The 27,227-nt window shown below is 36.4% G+C and overlaps 1 protein-coding gene across 3 annotated transcripts in view; it reads left to right on the plus strand.

Annotated features, from left to right (window-relative positions):
* The window catches only part of SPRY3 (sprouty RTK signaling antagonist 3), a 190,560-nt gene that overhangs the window by 142,448 nt on the left and 20,885 nt on the right, over positions 1-27,227 (plus strand). The window contains exon 1 of one of the 3 annotated variants that reach the window (XM_041740602.1): positions 26,223-26,270. The exons of 1 other annotated variant lie outside the window; for it this stretch is intronic. The gene's annotated coding sequence lies outside the window, so the exon portion shown is untranslated. Of the gene's footprint in view, positions 1-26,222; positions 26,271-27,227 lie in introns of those variants that run through there. One more of the 3 variants, XM_041740601.1, reaches the window with a different exon arrangement.

A 27,227-nucleotide genomic window follows, 5' to 3' on the forward strand; every position in this document is an offset into this window, starting at 1 on the left:
TGCAGCAGTATGAATTGGCTCATAACAAAATTCTTCTCTTCAAAAAGCATTTCACATTACTTTCTCCCATACCTGTAAGCAAATAAATATTAATAATCTTTTATATTGATTTGTTTCTGGGACATTTGGTCAAAAATAATTTATAAAAATTAACTGGTTTAGACACTATAGGGAATTTGACATTAAATTCTTCCTATTACTTTGATTTCAAGAAATTATTTCAGTAGAGGACAGTCTCATTAGTAACATTTTTAATTTTAGTTTTTTTGTTTTTAATTTTTTAAAAATATTGTTCTAATGTTGTTTCTAATATTTTATTACATTTTTCCATTTAAATGAACAAAAGACAATACAAAAACTTTATAAACAGTTGAAAAATCTGCTCACATTAAATAAACTTTTCTATTCTCTACAATTTCGTATTTATAATAATAATTTGGGTAGCTGTTAATATTCAATTTAAAATTGTACAGAGGGGAAAAACATTTTTACTTATGTATTTGTCAAGCCTTAAGATGGTTCCAATAGTGACCAGTCACTTTTCACTGTACCCTGTTGTGTTTGGAGTATTACATTCTCTAACATTAATAAATAACTGCACATCTGCATTAGTCTTTCTTCACTAGAGTGCCCTTAGGTTCTGGAATAACTAACCTGGTTGATGTATAATGAACTGCTGTGTAACCTCAATGAATGAACTCTTGCAGAATCTGCAACTAATTCTAGACTAGAAGCATGGGAATAGTTTTTGAAGGATGAATGATTGAATGGTCAAAATTGTGTAAGAAGGCTACTGGAAATGTTCACTTTACACACAAAGTTTCCAGGTACTATAATTCTGTATTTTTGCTTATTTTTCATTTACTTCTTTGAATTCTTCATTGTCTCCTCTTGGCTCCAAACTGTGGATCTGGGACCATATATATCCAAGCAAGTTTTCAGCCTTTAAGTACCTACAGCGCTGCATCTTTTCTGAAGCATAACAGAATCTTTCTCTAAATTAAAGGGAAATCACAGGTTCTCACACTAAATGGTTCTTGATTCAAAATTAATTTTCCTTCCTTAGATGCCTAAATTACCCAGCGCATAATTACAGAATCTCACTTTGAAAAGGGCCCTAGAGCTTAATCTAATTTTCAGCTCATTGCAGGGTTCATTATTACAGAATCAATGATAGTTTGTAAATCAGTCTCTGAGTACTTACCTGATAAGAAAGACTACTTCATGAGTCGTTAGAAAACATATTTCTTAAAATAAGACCCATTTCTCTAAATTTTCTTTGAGGAAAGGCTTATAAAAAGAGATTTCTCTATTTTCATTTAAAATGTTGTACTATCCAAATGTTGTACATTAATCTTTAAATAGATCAAATATGGCATATTTTAACAGGAAGTATTCATAGTGATTGTATCTCCATTAATCCATATTCCAAAATATTGTCTACTCTTTAAAGCTACTAGCCCTGATGCAGCATCCCAAATATCAGTGCCAAAACCAGAAATGCATTCTCCTATTACATTAATAATAATTTTACAGTATGGTGGCAGGAAATGCACTTTCAGTTCACTGGCTATAGTTATTATACTATGTGGAAACAACTGCTTGGAAGTCAGCCAGGTCCCTTGGCATAAAGGCCAACCCTGAAGAAGACAAAGGTAATACAAGAAGGGAAACTATGCCACCACGCCAAAAGCATTATTGAAACACTCTAAAGCAGGGCTTCTCAACTCTTTGTGGTGGACCTTTTTTAAAAAAAAAGTATTATTTCAATCTGCCATAGACTTTTATAAAATAGGAAATGAAATCATGCACTTGGATGTAGCCGCAATATCAAAATGCTCTAAAAATTTCTAAATGCTTTCCATTGGCATATTTGATTAGTATACTAATACTTGTATGATCTGTATATTCACATACTTATCAGGGATTGGCAACAAACAGTTTTAGGACTAGTATTGGTCTGTGGAACACATGCTGAATTAGAAAAGCTGAGAATTACATTTGGCAACCTAATTCTTTCAGTATAGTTCAAGTGCCATCCTAATTTAAGCATTCCTGCCACTGGTAAGCACCAAATGTATGTGTGTTAAATACAAATTAGTGGCCATGCTTAAGGATATAGTAAATACTTGGTTATGCAGAGCCTGTCAATGAAACCAGTTGCCGTTTATAGATCATGTTTGAAGTAGTTTAATTATGAAATCTTGGCTAATCATATGTGTAAGGGAAAATATGTTTGCCTGGTGGTAAGTTGTATCAAACATATTTTTTTTCAGTTAGGTAATCACCAAAAATAGAGTTCAGGAAATGGCAAGGCCACACAGGCAAAAGAGATCCCCCTAAAGGTATTTTTTCCAGAATCCTGGAATTACCTTAGGTCAGAGGTAGCAAAAAGGAGGAATGGGCCATAGAATGACAGATGGTATATTTAATTAAATAACTGAGGAATAGTTACATGATTTGCCTTCCTCTGTCACCGGTGTTTGCTTCAAAATGAAAACTTTTTTAAATGAAGAAGTCTCACTGAGGGAGACACTTGGTGGGATGAGCACTGGGTGTTATGTTATATGTTGGCAAATTGAACTCCAAAAAAAGAAAAGAAAAGAAAAGAATAAAAAAATAAAAAGAATAAATGAAGTCTGACATTGAAGGCTATCAGGTTGGACATTAAGGCTGATGAACACGGCAGTACTTCATGGAATATCTACTACATGGAATCACAAAGCTGATTAGAAGCTAATCATCTATCATGAATGGGGAACTTCCTGGTTTTCCCCTGTCCCCATGTTCAATGAAGTAGGGATATAGCAATCAGATTTGCATTACTGCCAAGAGAACAATAATTTTCACATCTATAGAAAATATGAATGCCAGCTACAAACAATTTTTAATCTAGGTCTTCATTTGTAAATATAGACAGGCAACCAAATACAGCAAATATTTACTGAAAAGCAAAAACATTAAAGGGAGTCACCAGACTCAGCCAACAGAATAACTAATGTCAAAGGAAATAGTAAATGGAGAAAACAGAAAAGAACTATAAATATGCTTAAATAGTATTTAGAGAAAGATTCATCACCCTCAGAATACATCATTAAGTAATTCACATTCATAAAATAAAAATAAACTCTTTTTCAAAAAAGAAATAATCAGGGTTCTTATTTGTAAATAATATAATCCATATAGGTTTGTCTACACATAAGCAAATATTTATTGAGTGGCTACTATGTTCCAGCTACTCTTTTAGACATTAGAGATATAGCAGTAAGTAAAACAAAGTCCTTTTCTTATAGAGCTTATATTTCAGTGAAAGTCTAGAGACTACAAAAGTATATGATTCAAGGAGTACCTGGGTGGTTCAGTCTGTTAAGTGTTTTGACTCTTGGTTCCAGCTCAGGTCATGTTCTCAGGGTGGTGAGATCATGCCCTGCATAGGGCTGTGATTTTCTCTCTCCTAAAAAAATAAAAAAAAAGTTTTTCTCTCCTGCTCCTTACCCCCTCAAATGAACACATAAATCTTTATTTAAAAAGGCATATGATTCAGGTAATGATATCAAGCAGAGTAAGGAATACAGCAAATGACAGGGGCATGTGTATTTGTGTCTGTGAGTATGTGAGCTCTTGTGTGTGCTATTGTAGATGAAATGGTCAGAATAGGCCTCTCTGATGAGGTGATTCTTCAGCCAGGAATTAAAGAAAATGATAAGGTGAGCCAAGAGCCAAAAGGAGTGTCTAGGAGTTTTTGATTAATAGTAAGACCAGTGTGGCTTTCAGCAGACTGAATAAAGAGTGGTAGAAGTTTAATGAAAGCAATAAAAGCAGACTTGATTATATAGGATTTTGTAAATCATTGTATTTTGGCTTTCATTGTTAGATATATGGAAAGCCATTGTATGGTTACAGCAGAAGACTGACATAATCTTATATTTTGATAGTTTCACTTTGCTGGCTGTGTAGACAATAGGCTTGAGGGAACAAGAGTATAAGTAGGGATATAGTTAGCAGGTTATTATAGTGGTATGCAAATGAGATGATTGTGGCTTTGAGCATGGTGTTACCAGTGGGAATGAAGATATATGGTCAGACTCTGGATATATTTAAAAGAAAATATGGACAAGATTTGTTGGTGGATTAAATTTGGGGCATGAAAGAGAAAAGACAAGAATAACTCCAATATTTTTGCCTGAGGAACTAGAATAACTAAGGTGCTATTTATTATAATGGAGAAAATTGCAGGAGAATCGGTTTATTTTTGTTGGAAAATGAAGAGCTGAGGTTTTGGACATGTTAAGTAGGAGATATCTATTGAACATCCAAGTGGAGACATTGAGTAGGCAGTGGGATATATTATCCTGAGGTTCAGGGGAGGGATCTTAGGCTACATATATTAATTTCATAGCCCTCTATGTAGAGAAGGCATTTAAAGCCATGAAACCGGGCAGCGTGGGTGGCTCAGAGGTTTAGCACTGCCTTCAGCCCAGGGAGTGATCCTGGAGACCCGAGATCGAGAACGACGTCAGGCTCCCTGCATGGAGCCTGCTTCTCCCTCTGCCTGTGTCTCTGCCTCTCTCTCTCTCTCTCTCTCTCTCTCTCTCTGCGTGTGTGTGTGTGTGTGACTCATGAATAAATAAATAAAAGCTTTTAAAAAATAAAGCCATGAAACTGATGATAACAGCTAAGGAATGAGTGTCGATAGAAAAGAGAAGAGGACCAAGGAATGAGTCTTGTGTTACTTCAATATTTTGCAGCTAGGGGCTAAAGTACCACCAGAGGATATGGAGAAGAAATAACCAGTGAGATAGGAGGAGAAGTATAAAGAGGTTCCCTAGAAGCCAAATAAATAAAGTGTTCCAAGAAGGAGAGAGTAATTGACAACTTAAATAATATTGACAGGTCAACTAAGATGAAGACTAATAACCTTTGAAATTAGCAATATGGAGGTCATTGGTAAACTTAAGGGTAGTTTGTTAAATAGGTTTATCAGTTCAGGCTGAGAATGAAATACTAGATATTGGAGGGTTTTTTTTAAAAAGTTTTTATTTTAATTCCAGTTAGTTAACATAGAGTATTATATTAGTTTCAGGGGTACAATTTAGTGATTCAACACTTATATATATCACCTGATGCCCATGATAAGTGCACTGTCCTTAATCCCCATCACCTATGTCCCCCTCCCCTCCCACCTCCCCCCTGGTAGCTATCAGTTTGTTCTCTATGGTTAAAAGTCTGTTTCTTGGTTTATTCTTCTTTTTCTCCTTACCCCTTCTTTTTTTGTTATGTTTCTTAAGTTCCACGTCTGAATGAAATTATATGGTATTTGTTTTTCTCTGACTGACTTATTTAGGTTAGCATTATACTTTCTAGCTCCATCCATGTCATTGCAAATGGCAAGAGTTCATTTTTTATGGCTGAAGTAACATTCCATTGTGTGTATGTGTATATATATATATATATATAATTTTTTCTTTCCTCAGATCTTGGAGTAGTGCTCAGTGTAGGGCTAGAATAAGGGTGGGGTTAGGGTTAGGGCTGTGGTGAGGGTTTGGGTCTATTGTCCTGTAGTTCAAAGACCTATATAGGGGGATAAGTTTAGGACAAAGAATATGGTCATGGTGAGGGCATAGGGTTAGGGGTTAGTGTTAGCAGTTTGGGGTTAGGGGTACTTTGGTTTAGAATTAGGTTTTCAATTAGAAGACTACTCTCTACCTCCATCAATGTCTTGCACACAGAAAAATTTCCTTATTCATGGCTTCTTTTTTTCAGAATTAAAAAAAATTCCACATATGAGTGAAATCATATGATATTTTCTTTCCCTAACTTATTTTGCTTAGCATTATACACTTTAGTTGCATTCATGTGGTTGCAAATGGAAAGATTTTATTCCTTCTGATGGCTTAGTAATATTCTATTTTATCAATATACCACATCTTCCTTATCCATTCACCACTTGATGGACATCTAGGCTTTTTGTTCCAGAATGCATCTTTATTTATTTATTATTTTTTGTATATTTTTATTAGAGTCCGATTTCCCAACATATAGCATAACACCCAGCGCTCATCCCGTCAAGTGCCCCCCTCAGTGCCTGTCACCCAGTCACTCCAACCCCCCGCCCACCTCCCTTTCCACCACCCCTTGTTCATTTCCCAGAGTTAGGTGTCTCTCATGGTCTGTCACCCTCACTGATATTTCCCATTCATTTTCTCTCCTTTCCCCTTTATTCCCTTTCACTTTTTTTTTTTTGCCAGTTTAGAAAAGTTTAATTGCTGAAAACATCCAGGTATATTCAGGCCAGTACCTGAGGGGTTCCCTTTCACTATTTTTTATATTCCCCAAATGAATAAGACCATATAATGTTTGTCCTTCTCCAACTGACTTACTTTACTCAGGCTTCTTCCGTATTAGGCTATTGCAGACATTACTGCTATAAACATTGGGGTGCATGTGCCCATTTGAATGACTATGTTTGTATCCTTTGGATAAATACCTAGTGGTGCAATTGCTGGGTCATAGGGTTCTCTATTTTAACTTCTTGAGGACCCTCCACACTGTTTTCCAGGCCGGCAGCACCAACTTACATTCCCACCAACAGTGCAAGAGGGTTCCCCTTTCTCTACATCCTCATCAACAACTATTGTTTCCTGAGTTGTTAATATAAGCCATTCTGACCAGAGTGGGTGGTATCTTGTTGTGGTTTTATTTGTAACTCCCTGATGCCCAGAGATGCTGAGCATCTTTTCATGTGTCTGTTGGCCTTTTGTATGTCTTCTTTGGAGAAATGTCTGTTCATTTTCACTATCATTTTTTTGTTGAATTATTCGTTTTTTGGGTGTTGAGCTGTAAAAGTTCTTTATACATTTTGGATACTAACCTTTCATTGGATCTGTCATTTGCAAAAATCTTCTCCCATTCTTTAGGTTAACTTTTCAATTTCTTGATTGTTTCCTTTGCTGTGCAAAAATTTTTATTTTGATGAAGCCCCAAAATTTTATTTTTGGTTTTGTTTAAACGCTCTTGACTCAGGAAACATATCTACAAAGAAGTTCCTATGGCTGATGTCAAAGAAGTTTCTGCCTCTGTTCTCTTCTAGGATTTTTTTGATTCACATTTAGGTTTTTAATCCATTTTCAATTTATTTTTGTGTTGTAATAAAGTGATCCAGTTTCATTCTTCTGCATGTTGCTGTCCAGCTTTCCCAACACCATTTGCTGAAAAGACTGTCTTTTACGTATTGGATACTCTTTCCTGCTTTGTTGAAGATTAATTGACCATATACGTGTCAGTCTATTTCTGGTTTTTCTGTTCTGCTCTATTGATGTATGTCTCTTGTTTTTGTGCCAGTACCATATTATCTTTAGGTTTGTAGGGGTCTTTTGTGGTTCCATACAAATTTGGGGTGGTTAGTTCTAGCTCTGTGGAAAATGCTGTTGATATTTTGATAGGGATTGCATTAAATGTATGGATTCCTTTGGGCAATATAGACATTTTGAAAATATTTGTTATTCCAATCCATGAGTATGGAATGTCTTTCCATTTCTTTGTGATGTCTTCAATTTCTTTCCTCAGTACTTTATAGTTTTCAGTGTTTTTGGTTAAATTTATTCCTAGGTATCTTATTATTTTTGTTGCAATTGTAAATAGGATTGATTCCTTAATTCCCTTTCTGCTGCTTCATGTTTGGTATATAGAAATGAAACAGATTCCTGTACATTGATTTTGTATCCTACGACTTCACTGAATTCAGGTATCAGTTCTAGCAGGTTTTATTTTTATTTTTTTTTAGGGTCTTGGGTTTTCTATGTAGAGTGTCATGTCATCTACAAATAGAGAAAATTTGACTTCTTTCTTGCTGATTTGGATGCCTTTTATTTCTCTTTGTTCCTCTGATTACTGTGGCTAGGCCTTCCAGTACTCTGTTGAATAAAAGTGGTGAGAGTGGACATCCTTTTCTTTTTCCTGACTTTAGGAAAAAAACTCTTAGATTTTTCTCTATTGAGGATAATGGTTGTTGTGGAGTTTTCACATATAGTCTTATTAAGTTGAGGTATGTTTCCTCTATCCCTACTTTTTTTAAAACAGTTTTCTAAATAAATAACAGATATCATATTTTATTTAATTTTTTTTCTGCATCTATGAACTTATCATGTTCTAATTCTTTGTCTTATTGATGTGTGTATTACATTAACTGATTTGTGAATATTGAATCACCCTTGGCACCCAGGAAAAAAATCCCACTTGATCATGGTGAATGATTCTTTTAATATATAGTTTGATTCATTTTGCTAAATTTTTATTAAGAATTTTTCCATCTGTGTTGATCAGGAATTTTGGCTTATAGTTCTCTTTTTTTAGTGGCCTCCTAATCTGGTTTTGGTGTGAGGGTAATTCTGGCCTCATAGAATAAATTTGGAAGTTTTCCTTCCTTTCTATTTTTTTGGAATAGTTTGAAAAATGTAGGTATTAAATTTTCTTTCAATGTTTGGTAGAAGTCACCTGTGATGCCATCTGGTCCTAGACTTTTGTTTATTGGGAGTTCTTTTACTACTGACAATTTCTTTGCTGGTTATCAGACTATTAAAATTTTCTATTTCTTTCTGTTTCTGTTTTGGTAGTTTATATGTTTCTAGAAATTTATCCTTTTCTTTGAGGTTGTTCAATTTGTTCATGTATATGGGGAAAAACTGAGAGCTTTTCCCCTATGGTCAGGGACAAAACAGGGATGTCCACTCTCATTACTATTTAACACAGTATTGGAATCAGCAATCAGGCAACAGAAGAAATAAAAATCATCAAAATCAGAAAGGAAGAAGTGAATCTCTCACTATTTGCAGATGACATTATACTCTATGTAGAAAACCCAGAAGACTCTACCAAAGAATTGCTAGAAATAATACATGAATTCAGCAAAGTCACAGGATATAAAATCAACATATCTTGTATTTCTTTTTTCTCAAAGATTTTATTTATTTATTTATTTGAGAGTGAACACGTGAGTGGAGCAAGAGGGGTAGAGGGAGAGAAAATCTCAAGCAGATTCCACGCTGAGTGCTGAGCCAGACATAGGGCTTGATTTCTCAACCCTGAGATTATTACCTGAGCCAAAACCAAAATTAAGACACTTACCCAACTGAGCCACCCAAAACCCCTGAAATCTATTGCATTTCTATACATCAATAATGATACATCAGAAAAAGAAATCAAAAGATTGATCTCATTTGAAATTGCACCAAAACAATAAGCCTATAGAAAATAAAACACAAAAATAAACTCATAATTGCATTTTTGTGGTGTTTGTAATTATTTATCCTCTCTCATATATGATTTTATTTATTTGATTCATTTCTGCTTTTTCTTGATAAGTCTGGCTAGAGGTTTTTATATAAATTTTGTTGATTTTTTTTTTCAAAGAGCCATCTCATGGTTTCATTAATCTGTTCTATTGTTTTGTTTATTTTGTTTTTGTTTTGTTTTGTTTTAGTGTCTATGTCATTTTTTCTGCTCTTTATTATTTCCTTTCTTCTGCTGAATTTGGGTTCTTTGTTGTTCTTTTTCTAGTCGCTTAGGTGTAATTTTAGGTTGTTTATTTGAGAATTTTCTTAATTCCTGAGGTAGGCCTTTATTGCTATAAACTTCCCTCTTAGAATGCTTTTGCTGCATCCAAAAAGTTTGGGACCTTTAAGTTTTCATTTGTTTCCATGTATATTTTTATTTCTTCTTTATTTCCTGGTTCAGCCATTCATTGTTTAGTGACATGCTATTTAACTTTCATGTATTTGTGGTCTTTCCAGATTTTTTCTTGTGATTGACTTGTGGTCACAAAAGGTGCATGGCATGATTTTGATCTTCTTGAATTTGTTGAGGCTTGTTTTGTGGGCTAGTATTTGATCTATTCTTGGGAACATTCCCCGTGCACCTGAAAAGAATGTGTATTCTGTTTTAGGATGGAATGTTCTGAATATATCTGTTAAGTCCATCTGTTCCAACATGTCATTCAAAGCCATAGTATCCTTGTTGATTTTCTGCGTAGATGATTTGTCCATTGATGTAAGTGGGGTGTTAAAGTCCCCTACTATTTTTGCATTATTATTATTAGTTCTTTTATGTTTGTTTTAATTGTATTATGTATTTGTTGCTCCTATGCTGAGTGCATAAATATTTACAATGTTATATCTTCTTTATCTCCTTTATTATTTTATAATAATAATAATGTCCTTCTTTGTCTCCTTTTACAGTCTTTGTTTTAAAGTCTGTTTTTTCCAAAATAAGTGTTGCTACTCTGGCTCTCTTTTGACATCCATTGCATAGTAAATGTTTCTCCATCATCTCACTTTCAATTTTCAGGTGTCTTTAGGTTTAATGGTTGAAGGAGATGTGGTATATATAGTCAATGGATTATTACTAAGCCATCAGAAAGGATGATATCTTACCATTTACAATGACAGGGTTGGAACTGGAGGGTATAGTGCTAAGCAAAATAAATCAATCAGAGAAGGACAACTATCATATGGTTTCACTAATATGTGGAATTTAAGAAACAAAACAGAGGCTCATAAGGGAAGGGAGGGAAAAATAAAATAAGATGAAATCAGAGAGGGAGACAACCTGTAAGAGATTCTTAACTTTAGGAAACAAACTGAGGGTTGCTGGAGGGGAAATGGTTAGGGGGATGGGGTAACTGGGTGATAGGCATTAAGGAGGGCACCTGATGTAATGATCACTGGGTGTTATATGCAACTGGTGGATAACTGAATTCAACACCCGAAACTAATGATATACTATATGTTAACTAATTGATTTAAATAAAATAAGATATTAAAAAAAGGAAAAAAGAAAATGAGTCTCTTGTAGGCAACATATAGATGCGTCTTATTTTCTTATCCATTCTGTCACCTTATATCTTCTGTTTGGAGTGTTTAGTGCATTTACATTCAGAGCAATTGTTGATAGATATGTTTTAGTGCCATTTTATTATTTGTTTTGTGATTTTAAAAAAGATTTTATTCATTTATTCATGAGAGACACAGAGCAAGGCAGAGACACAGGCAGAAGGAGAATCAGGCTCCCTTCAGGGAGTCCAATATGGGGTTCGATCCCAGGACCCCAGGATCACGACCTGAGCTAAAGGCAGATGCTCAACCACTGAGCCACCCAGGTGCCCCTTTTGTGGTTGTTTCTGAATATTTTCTCTGATCCTTTCTTTTCTTTCTAATCTGTTGATTTTCTTTAGTGATATATTTTTTATTTCTCTCTCTTTATTCTTTGGATATTTATTAGTGGGTTTTGGTATATGGTTATCATTACATTCGTATATAACATCTTCTGCATATAGTAGAAGTGTATATTAAGTTGATGGTCTTTTAAGTTGAACTCATTCTCTTCCTTCCTTCCAGCATGTTAGGTACATGTTGTTTTATTTTATATCCTTTTTTGTGTAAGTTCCTTTACTGAGTTTTTAACAGAAATATTCATTTTTCACTGCTTTGTATTTCCTGCCTCTAAACCATCATTTTTGGTCTCTCCTTTCCACTCAGAGTCCCTTTTAATATTTCTTGCAGAGCTGGTTTAGAGGTCATGAGCTCCTTTTAGTCTTTGTTTTTCTGGAAAACTACTTATCTCTCCTTCTATTCTGAATGATAATCTTGCTGGATAGAGTATTCTTGGCTGCAGACTTTTTCATTTATTTTTTTAAAAGATTTTATTTATTTATTCATGAGAGATACACAGAGGGGGGGGGCAGAGACAGAGGCAGAGGGAGAAGCAGGCCCCTTGCAGGTAACCCGATGTGGGACTCAATCCTGGGACTCCAGGATCATGCCCTGGGCCGAAGGCAGGTGCTAAATCACTGAGCCACCCAGGGGTCCCAGATTTTTCATTTAGCATTATACTGCTCTTGTCTGTCTTGCAAGGTTTCTGTCAAAAAAAATCTCCTGCAAGCCTCCTGAGTTTTCTCTTGTAAATTACTGTCTTCTTTTGGTGCTTTTATACTTTTGTCCTTATCACTATATTTTGCCATTTTAATTACAATATGTCTTGGTGTGCATCTGCTTTTGTTGATTTTGATTTCTCTGTGTCTCCTGGATTTGAGTATCTGTTTTCTTCTCCAAATGAGCGAAGTTGTCAGCTATTATTTCTTCAAATAAATATTCTGCTCCCTTTTCTCTTTCTTCTTCTGGGGCTCCTATATTATGAAAATTAGTACATTTAATGGAGTCACTGAGTTTCCTAAGTCTATTCTCATTTGTGCAATTTTTTATTCTCTCTTTTGTTCAGCTTGAGCAATTACTCTGCTTCTAGGTCACTAATTCATTCCTCTGCTTTTTCCAGCCTGGTGTTTATTCCCTCAAGTGTGTTTCTTACTTTGTTTATCAAGCCCTTTATCTCTGATACGTTACTCCTTACCTCTGCATGAAAAGTCTCATTCATAGCTTTCACTCTTTTTTCAAATCCAGTGAGTATCTTTATGATCATTACTTTAAATTCTCTATCAGGCATGTTGCTTACATCTGTTTCACTTAGATCTCTGGCCAAGGCCTTCTCCCCTTCTCTCATTTGGGAGAAATTTCTCTGGATTCTCATTTTGTTTAACTCTCTGTGATTCTCTGTCTTATAAAAGTCAGCTAAGTTTCCTGCTCTTGAGGGTAATGGCCTTCCATGTAGTGTTCCCTGTTCTCCAGGGTCTGGAGCTTCTGAGTATCTACTGTGGGCTGCATGTGTTCTGCTGCCTTGTTCTGTATGCTTTTTCCTTCAGGTCAGTTGTCTGCAGAGGATCTCTTTGACTGCTGTTGGCAGTGTTTGGTTCTTGGCCTGAATGTGGCGCATTTTAACTAGGTGTGCTCTGGTCTGTTTGTGAAATGAGAACTTTTGCCACCACCCCTGGAATGAGGCTCCATAAAACTCTTACACAGGAGATACAGTGTGAACAGGGGTTTGGGTCAATCTTCTGGGTGTGGGGTCCACATGCAAGCTAAGTGGGAGGGGTGGTTCCATGGGGACCCTAGGGGTAGTTTAGGTGGGGCTTGGTGTAAGCAAGTTAGGTAGTATCATTGCTGCATTGGGTCCCACAGGTGGCCTTGTGCTTATGCTGAAGGGTGGGGGATGGAAATGGTGCTAGCCAGCCTTTGTCCCCAGAGGGGTCTCTCCTGAATGCTGCCTCTCTGGGATGTACTCCAAAATGCACAGATTATCTCCCACCCACCCCCAATCGTGTCCTTGTGCTCTTTAGATTGCTGTTTCCACATTGTGTGTCATGAGCTGTCTCTCCTGCCTTCTCTCCAAGAGCAGCATAATGCCCTCAGGGTTCTATCTTAGCCAAGCATGCTAACCTTTAAAACTCAGGGCTTCAAGCTCAGCTTGTTGCCAAAACTCATAAAATTCAGGACCTCTCACTTTCTAAGTCAAATGCTATAAGGATTCATCTTTTCTATGTATTCTCCTGTGTGCTGGTCTGTCTCTCACCCTTCACAATTGTGGCTCCCTCCCCACTGCAGTGGCCATGATCCATTTCTTTTCCAAACCATGTCTCTGCACTTCCTACCTTCTTGATGTGGCTTCTTCTCTACCTTTACTTATGAAGTTTGTCCTGCCGGTGTTCAGGTTGATTTCTGGGGTATTTAGGATGATTTGATAGTTATTCAGCTGTATTCATGGGATGAGGTGGGGCTAGGATCCTCCTACTCTGTTGCCATCTTCCTACAGCCACTAGATATTAGAGGCTTAAAGAGAGTTAGATGGTATACAATAGTCATCTAGAGAATGTGTTATGAAAATGTCATAACATTGGCAGAAACCACTAATGGCCCTCTAAGGTTAGTAGTCATGAATTTGAAGACTAAAATTAAATGGATATCAAACAAGTTAACATGAAAACAAAGTTAAGTGAAGACTTGGGTTTAAGCAGGCTTGGGATTATTTTTTCTGGTGAGTGTAATAAATGGAAAGAAGGGCAAAGGAGTTAATGGTATATGCCTAGGTGTTATTGTAATAGTGGACCATGAAATATAAAGTTATAAAAAGGAAAGTAGTAGTAAAAGGTCAATTGGAGTTCCCAGAAGGGTCAAGAAAATTTGAAATTAGGGCATTAAAAGGAGTAAGAAAAGATAGGAGAAAATGGCTTGAGAAGGGGGATGTTGAAGTTGAGACTATATACGTAGTGTAGTTATGGCTGGAAAACCAATTTTGAGGCTCAGTTTCCAGAAACAATCGCCTAGGGCCAATGCCACAGAACTGATATGGAAAACTGTTGCTCCTGCATTAGATGCCAACAAATTGACTTTACTGCAACAGCTACTGCTGCCAGAACTGATGCCACTACTTTATTAAGAACTTGACCTTGCAATCTTTGCCATCATTCAAAGCCAAGTTCCTTCACTACTACCTATTTCAGCAAAATAGAAACAACACAGTACCACTTTATTCATGTCTGCAATTCCAGATCAAACTCTCATGTCAGGGCATCTGACTGGTAGACACTAAGTCATATTCCTACATCTTAGTTTCAGCACAGCTTCTGACAAACACAACTTCTGACAAGAAGTTTTTGTTTTGAGTTTTACATTTTATAGATAAAAATTATAATGTAAGAATTTCCCAAATATCAAAAATCCATTCCTGATATGCTAGTCAGACACAATATGACAAACATCTACTATAGATATTTTTAGAAATTGAACACATGATTGTCAAAAATTTACTCATTGCTAAAAGAGTGAGTATGCATACAAATGAAACCAGAATTATACTTTTGTTGAAGTTTGAACAGAGATTCTCCCAAGATGCAACACAAAAAAAGCAAAAAAAAAAAAAAAAAAAAAAAAAAACAAAGAAAAGATAAGTTCAGAGACATGCTGATTTTTTGAGAATATTTATTTAATGAGAGTTCCAGAAAGGAAAGGGAAGGAACAAAAGTGAAGATAAAAGAGATACAGAAATGAGCAGACAAACAGAAAGAAAGGAAAGAAAAGGAAGGGAAGGGAAAGGAAAGGAAAGGGAAAAAAGAAAGGAAAGATAAAGAGAGGAAGGAAGGAATGAAAGAAGGAAGGAAAAAGGAATCAAAGAAATACTGTACTAAAATATTCTTAAATTGAAGAATGACTTATATCTTCAAATTTAAAGAGTCCACCAAGGGGACTTCTCGAAAAGATGGTGGAGTAGGAAGACCCTAAGCTCATCTTATCCCATGGATACAACTAGATAACACTGCATCTATGTAACTAACCAAGAAAATGACCCAAAGACTGACAGAACAGACTCTCCACAGCTAAATGTAGAGAAGAGGCCACATCAAAGAGGGTAGAAAGGCAGAGATACAGTCAGGACCTATAAGGATTTCTCAATGCTGCCCATAGGAAAGAGGGATGTTTTGGGCATAGAGAAGGGACAAAAACAGACTCTGACCCCAGGCACCCCAGGCATGGGGAACACACAGGAGGAAGACAAGTCCCTATAACATTTGGCTTTGAAAATCAGAGGGGCCAGATTTCAGGTGTTCTTATAATTGGAGGGGGGGGGGGCTTAGCTCCTGGAACTTTAAAAATCAGTAGGCTTGGCTCTGGGAGAGCTGGGAGGGTGATAGGAAATTGAGTCCCTACCCTTAAAGAGACAGCACAACAGACAGGCCTGCTGGCATATATCATAGGAACAGCAGTTTGAAAAACACTTGGAGTGTACAGGAAGGACATTTACTTACTAATTTCAGAGCATGTGCTGGAGTAGCGGGGATCATGAGGAGACTTCTCCAGGAACAAAGGAGCTGGCAGTGCTATTTCCATCTTCAGCCCCCCACCTTGACACAGGCATACCCGCAGGAACCAGCACAGTGCTAACAGTTACTACCTAAATTGCTGACAGTGTACCCTGCCCCAAAATTCTCTTGTGGACATGCTTTTGCTGGCCCCATGTTTTCTAAGGCTGCTCCAGTTCCCCTCATGCAGCAGACCTGCAGAAACCTTGCTAACACCAAATGTCCTGCCCATGTGCATGATTCTGTGGATCTTCCTCCTCCAACCTGGCCTACCTTGGTTCCCAGTGGCTTTAGTTCCCCTCGCACAGCAGACTGAAGTAGACCTTGATAGTAACATGTGCTCCACCCCCATGTTCTCCTGAAGATCTCTCCCACCCAATATGCCCTTGGCCAGAGCCCATCCAAAGCAGTGTCACAAGCCTGGAGTGTGCAAGCAGCCCTGACAGGGGCCAGCACCATGCCAAAGTGACTCCTACCCTGGGGAGAGGGGAAGATAACCACACACACCAGTCTGATTGCAGCCAAAGCAGTGGACTAGGGGCAGACATCTGACTGCAGGCCCTGTCCACCAACAAAATCTTCTCAGAGAAAATGCCCTGCAGTTCAGTGTTGCTGCATATATGGCAAATGCCTTGTTTGACTAAACTCAAGTCCAAGGCAACTTCAGACAGGCCTGGTAACAACACAGGGACCAAACCCTGTCCACAACAAGCAATGAGAGCCATTTCAGAAGATTGGACTAAAGGCAAATGTAGCTCAGCCACAACAGTAGGGCACACTCAACACACATAGTAGATATTCCTGAAGCACAGGTTCTTCAGAGCACTATACTGCAGGACACTACAGGACCTTTGCTTCATAAAGTCACCACTTTCTAGAGCAGGAAGTGTAGCTAACTTTCTGAGCACATATAAACAAGCAAAGAGCTAGACAAAATGAGGAGACAGAGGAATATGTTCCAAATGAAATAACAGGACAAAATCACAGCAAGACAGCTAAACAAAATAAAGATAAGTAATATGCCTTTTGGAGAATTTAAAGTAATGATCATTAAAGATACTCACTGGACTTAAGAAAAGAGTGGAGGACTTCAGGGAGACCCTTAACAAAGAGATAGAAAATATAAACAAGAACCAGTCAGAGATGAAGAACTGTAATTAAAAATACATTATAACTGTAATTAAATAACTGTAATTAAAAATAACTGCAATTAAAAATACATTATATGGAACAAATAGTAGACTAGAGGAATAAGAATGTATCAGTGACCTAGAGGACAGAGTAATGGAAAGCAATCAAGCTGGGGAAGATAGAGAAAAATAAATAAAAATGAAAACAGAGAGGGAATTCAGTGTCACCATCAAGCATAATAATACATTATATAGATCTCAGAAGAATAGAGAGAAAAGGGAACAGATATTTTATTTGAAGAAATAATGGGTGAAAACTTATTGAATCTGGGGAAAGAAGAAAAATTCAGATCCAGGAGTCACAGAGTCCCCAAGGAAATCAACCCAAGGAGGTCTACACTAAGACACATAATAATTAAAATGGCAAAAAGTGAAGCACCTGGGTGGTTCTCAGGGTGCTGAGATTGAGCCTTGCATTGGGCTTTCTGCTTGGTGGGGAACCCTGCTTTTCCCTCTCCCTTTGCCTGCCACTCTGCCTACTTGTGCTCTCTCTGTCAAATAAAAATAAAATCTTTAAACGAACAGCAAAAAGTAAAGATAGAGAATTTTAAAATCAGCAAGAGAAAAGAAGACATATATAAAACAAACTCCATGAGGCTATAAGCTGATTTTTCAGAAAACTTTGCAGGCCAATAGGGAGGTAATGACATATTCAAAGTGCTAAAAGAGGAAATTCTGCAGCCAAGAATACTGTATCCAGAAAGGCTATCATTCAGAATAGGAGAGATAGAGTTTCCCAAACAAGCAAAAGCTAAAGGAGATACATGACCACCAAACCAGCTTTACAAGAAATATAAAAGGGGATTCTTTGAGTGGAAAGGAAAGACCATAAGTAGGAGTAAGAAAATAAGGAAGCACAAGAGCAGTAAAAATAAGTATATCTATAAAAGTCAGTCAAGGAAAAAAATAATAATAAATAAATAAATAAATAAATAAATAAATAATAAATAAATAAATAAAATAAAAGTCAGTCAAGGGATTCACTAAATAAAAGGATGTAAAATATGATACCATATACCTAACATGTGGAGGTGGGCAGAGGAGTAAATAATGGATTCACACTTAAGCAACCATCAACTTAATACAGACTGTTATATGCAGAAGATGTTATATGCAAACCTAATGGTAACCACAAATCAAAAACCAGTAATAGATATGCAAAAAATAAAGAGAAAGTAGTCAAAGTATATCACTAAAGAAAGCCAAAAAACTGTGAGAAAAGAGAGTAGGGGGAGAAAGGAGCAGAGAACCACAAAACAATAAAAAAACAAGAACCAAAATGCCAATAAATACATATCTGTCAGTAATTACTTTAAAAACAAGTGGACTAAACACCCCAGTCAAAAGACATGGGGTGACAAAATGGATTTAAAAAGCAAGACTTATCCATATGCTGCCCACAAGAGGCCCATTTTATTTTATTTATTTTATTTCATTTTATTTTAAGAGACCTACTTTAGTTTATTTTTAAAGATTTATCTATTTATTTTAGGGAGAGAGAGTGGGGGAGGGGCAGGGAAGAGAGTCTTCAAACAGACTCCCCACTGAGTACAGAGCCTGTGTGGGTCTTAATCCCAAAACCCATGAGCTCATTACCTGAGCCAAAAGCAAGAGTTGAACCCTTAACTGACTGACTCACCTAAGTGCCCTGAGGCCCATTTTAGAACCAGACACCTGCAGATTGAAAGTGAAGAGCTGGAAAAACATTTATTACATGTTTACATTTATTTAAATTTATTACACTTATTATAGAAAGTTGGGGCAGTAATATTTATATTAGACAAAATAGACTTTACAAAAGACTGTAAAAAAATAAAAATAAAAAAGACTGTAACAAGAGACAAAGAAGGTCATTATATAATAATAAAGGGGATAATCCAGAAAGAATATATAACAATTGTAAATATGAACCCAACATGGGAGCCCCCAAATACATAAAACAGTTAATAAAAAACATAAGGGAACTAAAATTTATAGTAATACAACAGTAGTAGGGGCCTTAAACACTCCACTTACATCAATGGACAGATCACCCAATCAGAAAATCAACAAAGAAAAGTGTCTTTGAATGACACACTGGACCAGATGGGTGTAACAGATATATTCAGAACAGTCCATCCTAAAACAGAAGAATACACATTCTTTTCAATTGCACATGGAACATTTTCCATGATAGATTATCACACATTAGACCACAAAACAAATCTCAGCAAATACAAAAGGGTGAAAATCATACCATGCATCTTTCTGTCACAATGATATGAAACTAGAAATCAACCATAAGGAAAAGTCTGGAAAGAACACAAATACATAGCTATTAAGTAACATGGTACTAAACAGTGAATGCGTCAAACAGGATCTCAGAGAGGTAGTCAAAAATTACATGGACACAAATGAAAATTAAAACACAACAGTCCAAAATCTTTGGGATGCAGCAAAAATGGTTGTAAGAGGAAAGTTTAAGGCAATACAGGCCTACCTCAAGAAGCCAGAAAAATCTCAGAAGGCCTAATATTACACCTAAAGTAGCTAGAAAAAAGAACAAACAAAACTCAAAACAAGTAGAAGGAAGGAAATAATGAAGAGTAGAGCAGAAATAAATGATACAGAAACTAGAAAAACAATAGAACAGATCAATGAAACTAGGAGCTGGTTCTTGGAAAAGATCAACAAAAGTGATAAGCCTTTAAGTTGACTCAGCAAAAAAGGGAAGGGAAAGGACTCAAACAACATCATAAATGAAAAAGGAGAAATAAAAACCAACACCATAGAAATACAAAGGATTATGAGAATATTATGAAAAATTATATGCCAGCAAACTGGGCAACCTAGAAGAAATACATAAATTCCTATAAATATATAACGCCCCAAACTGGATCAGGAAGAGATAGAAAACTTGAACAGACTGATTACTAGCAATGAAATTGATTCAATAATCAACAAACTCCGAACAAATAAACTGCCAACAAACAAAAGTCCAGGCAGGACCAGATGGCTTCACAGGTGAATTCTACCAAACATTTCCAGAAGAGTTAACACTTATTCTACTCAAACTATTCTAAAAAATAGAAGAGGAAGGAAAACTTCCAAATTCATTCTATGAGGCCGTCGTTACTCTGATACCAAAACCAGATAAAGACACTACAAAAAGAGAACTATAAGCCAATATCTCTGAAGAACATAGATGCAAAAGTCCTCAATAAAATATCAGCAAACTGAATCCAACAATACATTAAAAAATGATTTACCATGATCAAGTGGGATCTATTCCTGGGATACAAGTCTGGTTCAGTATATGCAAATAAATCAGTGTGATATATCACATCAACAAGAGAAAGGATAAGAGCCATATTATCATTTCAAAGGATGCAGAAAAAGCATTAGACAAAGTACAACATTCATCATGATAAAACCCCCAACAAAGTAGATTTATATCTTAACATAATAAAGGCCATATGTGAAAAACCCACAGCTAACTTCATACTCAGTGGTGAAAACCTGAGAGCTTTGCCCCTAAGGTCAGAAACAAAACCAAGATGTCCACTATCACCACTTTTAATCAACATAGTACTGGAAGTTCTAGACTCAGCAATCAGACAACAAAAGGAAATATAAGGCATCTAAAAAGATAAGGAAGACATACAACTTTCACTCTTTGCAAATGACATGATACTCTATATAGAAAACCCTAAAACTCCACCAAAAAACGACGAGAACTAATAAATGAACAGAAGATTGTGGTATACAAAATCAATATTCAGAAATCCATTGCTTTTCTGTACACTAATAATGAAGTACAGAAAGAAATTAAGGAATCAATCTCATTTACAGTTGCACCAAAAATAATAAAATATCTAGGAATAAACTTAACCAAAGAGGTCCAAGACTTGTACTCTGAAGGCCATAAAACTTGATGAAAGAAATTGAAGATGACACAAATGGAAAGATTTTCCATGCCAACTGATTGGAAGAAAAAATATTGTTAAAATGTCCATGCTACCAAAGGCAATCTACAGATTTAATGTGATTTCTGTTGAAGTAACAATGCATTTTTCACAGAGCTAGAACAAGCAATCCTAAAATTTGCATGGAAGCATAAAAGATCCTGAATAGCCAAAGCAAACTTGAAAAAGAAGAACAAAACTGGAGGTATCATAATCCCAGAGTTAAGATATACCACAAAGCTGTATAATTAAAACAGAATGGCACTGGCACAGAAATGGACACATAGATGAATGGAACAGAATAGAAAGCCCAGCAATAAACCCAGAATTATATGGTTAATTCATCTTTTAAAAAGGAGGCAAGAATATGCACAGAAAAAAATACAGTCTCTTCAACCAATGGTAGTGGAAAAACTGGACATCTACATGCAAAACAATAAAATTGGACCGTTTTCTCACACTATACACAAAAATAAATTCAAAACGGATTAAGGACCTAAATGTGAGACCTGAAACAATAAGAATCCTAATCAAGATCACAGGCAGTAATTTCTGTGACATCAGCCAAGGAACGCTTTTCTAGATATGTCTCCTAAGACAAAAGAAACAAAAGCAAAAAAGCACAATAAAGTATCGGGACTACATCAAAATAAAAAGCGTCTGTACTGTGAAGGAAATAATCAACAAAACTAGGCAGGAAACAACAAATGTTGGAGAGGATGCGGAGAAAAGGGAACCCTCTTACCCTGTTGGTGGGAATGTGACCTGGTGCAGCCACTCTGGAAAACTGTGTGGAGGTTCCTCAAAGAGTTAAAAATAGACCTGCCCTACGACCCAGCAATTGCACTGTTGGGGATTTACCCCAAAGATACAGATGCAATGAAACGCCGGGACACCTGCACCCCGATGTTTCTAGCAGCAATGTCCACAATAGCCAAACTGTGGAAGGAGCCTCGGTGTCCATTGAAAGATGAATGGATAAAGAAGATGTGGTTTATGTATCCAATGGAATATTACTCAGCCATTAGAAACGACAAATACCCACCATTTGCTTCAACGTGGATGGAACTGGAGGGTATTATGCTGAGTGCAGTAAGTCAATCGGAGAAGGGCAAACAGTGTATGTTCTCATTCATTTGGGGAATATAAATAATATTGAAAGGGAATATAAAGGAAGGGAGAAGAAATGAGTGGGAAATATCAGGAAGGGAGACAGAACATAAAGACTCCTAACTCTGGGAAACGGGTGGTGGAAGGGGAGGAGAGCGGGGGGTGGGGGGGAATGGGTGACGGGCACTGAGGGGGACACTTGACGGGATGAGCACTGGGTGTTATTTTGTATATTGGTAAATTGAACACCAATAAAAATTAATTTATTAAAAAAATCAACAAAACTAAAAGACAACTTACAGAATGGGAGAAAATATTTACAAATCTTATATCTAATAATGGTTAGTATCCAATATTTACAAAGAACTTATACAACTCAACACCCCAAACCCAAATAATCCAATTTAAAAATGGACAGAGGACATGAACAAGCATTTCTCCAAAGGAAACATACAGATGGCCAATAGACACATGAAAAGATGCTCAACATTATTCATTATCAGGGAAATAAAAAAAAAACCATGAGATATCACCTCACACCTGCAAGAATGGTGAAAATCAAAAGCACAAGAAACAACAAGTGTTGGCAAGGATGGTGAAAAAGGAATCTTCATGCACTCTTAGTAGGAATGCCAACTGGTGAAGTCACTCTAGAGAACAGTATAGAGGTTCCTCAAAAAATTAAAAACAGAACTACCATATGATCTAGCAATTCCCCTACTGGGTATTTACCTGAAGAATACGAAAACAGTAATTCAAGGAGATATATGCACCCCTAGGTTTATTGCAGCACTATTTACAATAGCCAAATTACAAAAGGAGCCCAGTGTCTCCTGATAAATGAATGGATAAAGAAGATGTGGTGTGTATATACACATTATGGAACATTTAGCCACAAACAAGAATGAAATCTTCCTATTTGCAACAACATGAATGGGTCTAGAGAGTATAATGTTAAATGAAACAAGTCAGTAAAATACAAATACTATATGATTTCACTCATATGTGTAATTTAAGAGAGAAAACAAGCAAAGCAAAAAGAGACAAACCAAAAAAAAAGACTTGGCTATAGAGAACAAACTGATAGTTACCAGAAGGTGAGGGGGGGAAGAGAAGGGGAGATGGGTGAATTAGGTGAAGGGGATTAACAGTACATTTAGCACGATGAGCACTGAGTTAAATAGAGAATTGCTGAATCACTATATTGTACACCTGAAACTAATATGACATGCTTGCTGAAATTAAAGGTTCATCCACATTGTAACATGAATCAGTATCACAATAGTTTTTGTGGCTGAAAAATATTCCATTGTGTGGATATACAACATTTTATTTACCCAGTCATCAGGTTTGTAGATATTTGAGTTTTTTTCTGCCTTTGGCTATTCTAAATAATGCTGCTATTCATATATGCATAGAGGTTTTTGCATGGACATAGGTTTTCAATTCCTTTGGGTATATATATATTTAGAAATTGAATTGCTATATCATATACTAAGTTTATGTTTAACATTTTGAATTTCAAACTTTTTTCCAAAGTGCACCATTTTACCGTCTTGCCATCAGTATGTGAGGCTTCCAATTTCTCCATATCCCTGTCAACAGTTGTTGACTCTAGTTTTGATTTTAGACATTCTAGTTGGTAAGAGGAGGTAACTAATTGTGTTTTGCTTTGCATTTTCCTAATAACCAATGATGTTGAGCATCTTTTCATGCACACAGTATTTGTATGTATTCTTTCGAGAAATGTCTATTCAAATCCTTTGCCCATTTTTCAATCAAGTTATTTGTTTTTGTTGTTAAGTTTAAAGATTTAAAGGATCTATACCCTAAAAACTATAGAACACTTCTGAAAGAAATTGAGGAAGACACAAAGAGATGGAAAAATATTCCATGCTCATGGATTGGCAGAATTAATATTGTGAAAATGTCAATGTTACCCAGGGCAATTTACACGTTTAATGCAATCCCTATCAAAATACCACGGACTTTCTTCAGAGAGTTAGAACAAATTATTTTAAGATTTATCTATTGTGATTGCAAGTTTCTTACCAGATACATGATTTGAGAACATTTTATCCCATTTTGTGTGTTGTATTTTTGCTTTCGTGATGATTGCTAGCAAAAAAGTTTTGGTTTTGAAGGAGTGCAATTTATCTATTTTTTTCTTTTGTCATTTGTGCTTTTGTTATTGTATCTAAGGAAGTTTTTTGCATAATCTGAGGTCATAAAGATTTAGTCCCATGCTTTCTTCTAAGAATTTTGTGTATAGTTTCAGCTCATACATTGTGTTGATAATCCATTTTGACTTAATTTGTGTATATGGTTTGAAGTAGAAGCACAATTTCACTCTTTTATATAGTTTTATATATGTAACTATAAAAGTTACATATATTAACTATATGTAAACTTTTTAATAATTACATATATGTAACTATTTGGTTGTCCCAGTGCTATTTGTTGAAAAGAGTATTCTTTTCCCCAATTAAAAAGTCCTGACACTCTTATAGAAAATCAGTTGACCAAAAATGTAAGGGGTTATTTCTGGACTCCCAATCTACTGCATTGATCTATATGTCTATTCTTAAGCCAGTACCACAGTGTCTTGATTACTATAGTTTTGTAGTAAGTTTTGAAGTCAGAAAGATCAAGTACTTTTATTTTGTCCTTTTCAAGATTGTTTTTGCTATTCTATGCTCCCTTGAATTTCCATATAAATGTTTGGACTCATAAACTTCTGTAAAAAAATCCAGCTGGAATTTTGATAGGGATTGTGTTGAATCTGTTGGGGAGTATTGAGAAGACTTATTAAGTCTTCTTATCCATGAACACTGAATGCCTTTCCATTTATTTAGGTCTCCTTCAATTTTTCTCAACAATATTTTGTATTTACCAGTGTATAAGTCTTCCACTTCTTTTGTAAATTGAATCATAAATATTTTATGCATTATGATGCTATTGTAAATAAAATTGGTTTCTTAAATTCATTTTCTGATTCTTCAGAGCTAGTGTATAGAAATGCAATTTATTTTTGCATATTGATCTTGTATCTTGTCATCTAACTGAATGTGTATGTTTGTGTGTGTGTGTGAGTTTTAGATAAAGAAGTTGCTCAGAAAGTCTTTAATAAGTAATAATCATGGGCTGTTGGGTAATAATAGTGGAAAAAAGCAAGTCATTTGTATTGTTGAATTGTAATCCATTGTATGGATATAACCACTCCACCACTAATTTCCTGTAATTGGTGCAGAATTTGAAATATATCTGTAAAGATTGTTTGGGTCCTGGTGAACTCAGAGTCCAACTGGAGAGTAGATTATCATTGCCTAAGATTCAGAATTAGCAAAAAGTGAAAGCAAAACTCTTTCCAATTCTTCCCTGTTTCCAGTTTCTCTGAATTCCTTCACATTCTGCTTTAGTAAAAGCAAAAGTTAAAAAGAGTACAATCTTGGCAGTCAGCTGAAAACTACTTTAGATGCAGTTACCCTTCCCATTCTTCCTTCCCATGTAAGTGGTCCCCCTTTATTTTCAAGGCATGCAATAGACACCAGTACTACTCTAGAGAAACAGTGTAGCATGAGAGAAGTGTATAAGCTCTGGAATCAGGCTGCCTAGGTTCACATCTTATTTATGCTATATATTTGCTGTTTGACCTAAGGTAACTTATGTTTAGGTCTCTTGGTCTCAGTTGCCCCATCCTAAAATGTAGATGATTTTGGTGTCTTAATTTGCAGGACTTTTATGAGGAATATATGTATAAAGTCTTTAGAACAATGGTAACAATACACTGTTAATGCTTAATAGATGGGAAGTCTGGGTGGCTCAGCGGTTGAGCATCTGCCTTTGGCTCAGGGCATGATCCTGGGGTCCTGGGATCGAGTCCCACATCGGGCTTCCTGCATGGAGCCTGCCTCTCCCTCTACCTGTGTCTCTGTCTCTTTCTCCGTATGTCTCTCATGAATAAATATATAAAATCTAAAAAAAATACTTAATAGATACTAGTTATCTAGCATGGTTTTTTTTAAAGATTTTATTTATTTATTTATTCATGATAGTCATCACAGAGAGAGAGAGAGGCAGAGACACAGGCAGAGGGAGAAGCAGGCTCCATGCACCTGGAGCCCGACATGGGATTCGATCCCGGGTCTCCAGGATCATGGCCAGGCCAAAGGCAGGCGCCAAACCGCTGCGCCACCCAGGGATCCCTACTAGTATGTTGTTAATATTACATGTCAGGCACTTTTCACATGAGGAAACAGACATACTCCAGGCTGGGAATATTCAAAAGTGAGTAAACAAAATATCCCATTTTAGCCTTAAGGCATCTGTATTCTCTTGACCCACTGAGGGAAGAGGTTCCTAAAAGATTTTTAGAAAACTGAAGAGAGGACGAAGAAAGTGCCCAGAGGAGATAGTGAAGGACACGGAGAAAGCAGAGAAGAGGAATAGGAAAGAGAAGAAAGTTAGAAGCAGAAGAAACCAAGGAAGCCAGATAGAGGAAAGGAGGTATTTGGGGAGAGGGAATAGAACAATAAGGTTCATGAAGTTGGGGGGGGGGAGGGGGGAGGGAGGCCGACCTTGTAATACAGAGCTAAGAGCTTTATTGAAGTTTAACAGAAAAGAAACCTTGTTTGAAAGGAAGAGACTGGCTATATTTAGTACTGGGTAGGATGTCAGTTCTGAAAATAAACTGCTCCCAGAACCAAATGTAATCCTCTGTGCTGTTGTCACCTGCAGCATGCTGGCCTCCCTTCTAGGGGAATGAGGAACATGGACATATTGGCTACCTCAGAGCTCCTGACATTGACAAGGACTTGCTTTGCTCCATTATCAAGTTTTAAAACTTCTGATTAATGTGGGAAAAAAAGTAGAAGAGCCAGAGAAAGTGAAATGTATGTTAGTATATATGTGGGGCACAGAAGTGTCCTGCTAAATAAAAACCAGAATCTAAGCACCATGTGGCCAGATGCTTAATACAATATTGGCTACTTTCATGGTACAATTCTGATATATGAATGTGAACACAGGGGCCTAGCAGGAAGTGTGATAGGCTGTATATAAGGATATACTTGAGGTATACTATAAGTGGCATAGAAATAAGTCCTTTGGGGATTTCTGCATATACAACTTGGGGAGCTCACATAGGGCATGCAGACAGGCCAAGGTCAGGATACATTAGGAAAAGATACACACACACACACACACACACACACACACACAGTGTTGGGAAAGTATAGATAATGC

This window comes from Vulpes lagopus, chromosome X (assembly GCF_018345385.1).
Source record: "Vulpes lagopus strain Blue_001 chromosome X, ASM1834538v1, whole genome shotgun sequence".
Classification (NCBI taxonomy): domain Eukaryota; kingdom Metazoa; phylum Chordata; class Mammalia; order Carnivora; family Canidae; genus Vulpes; species Vulpes lagopus.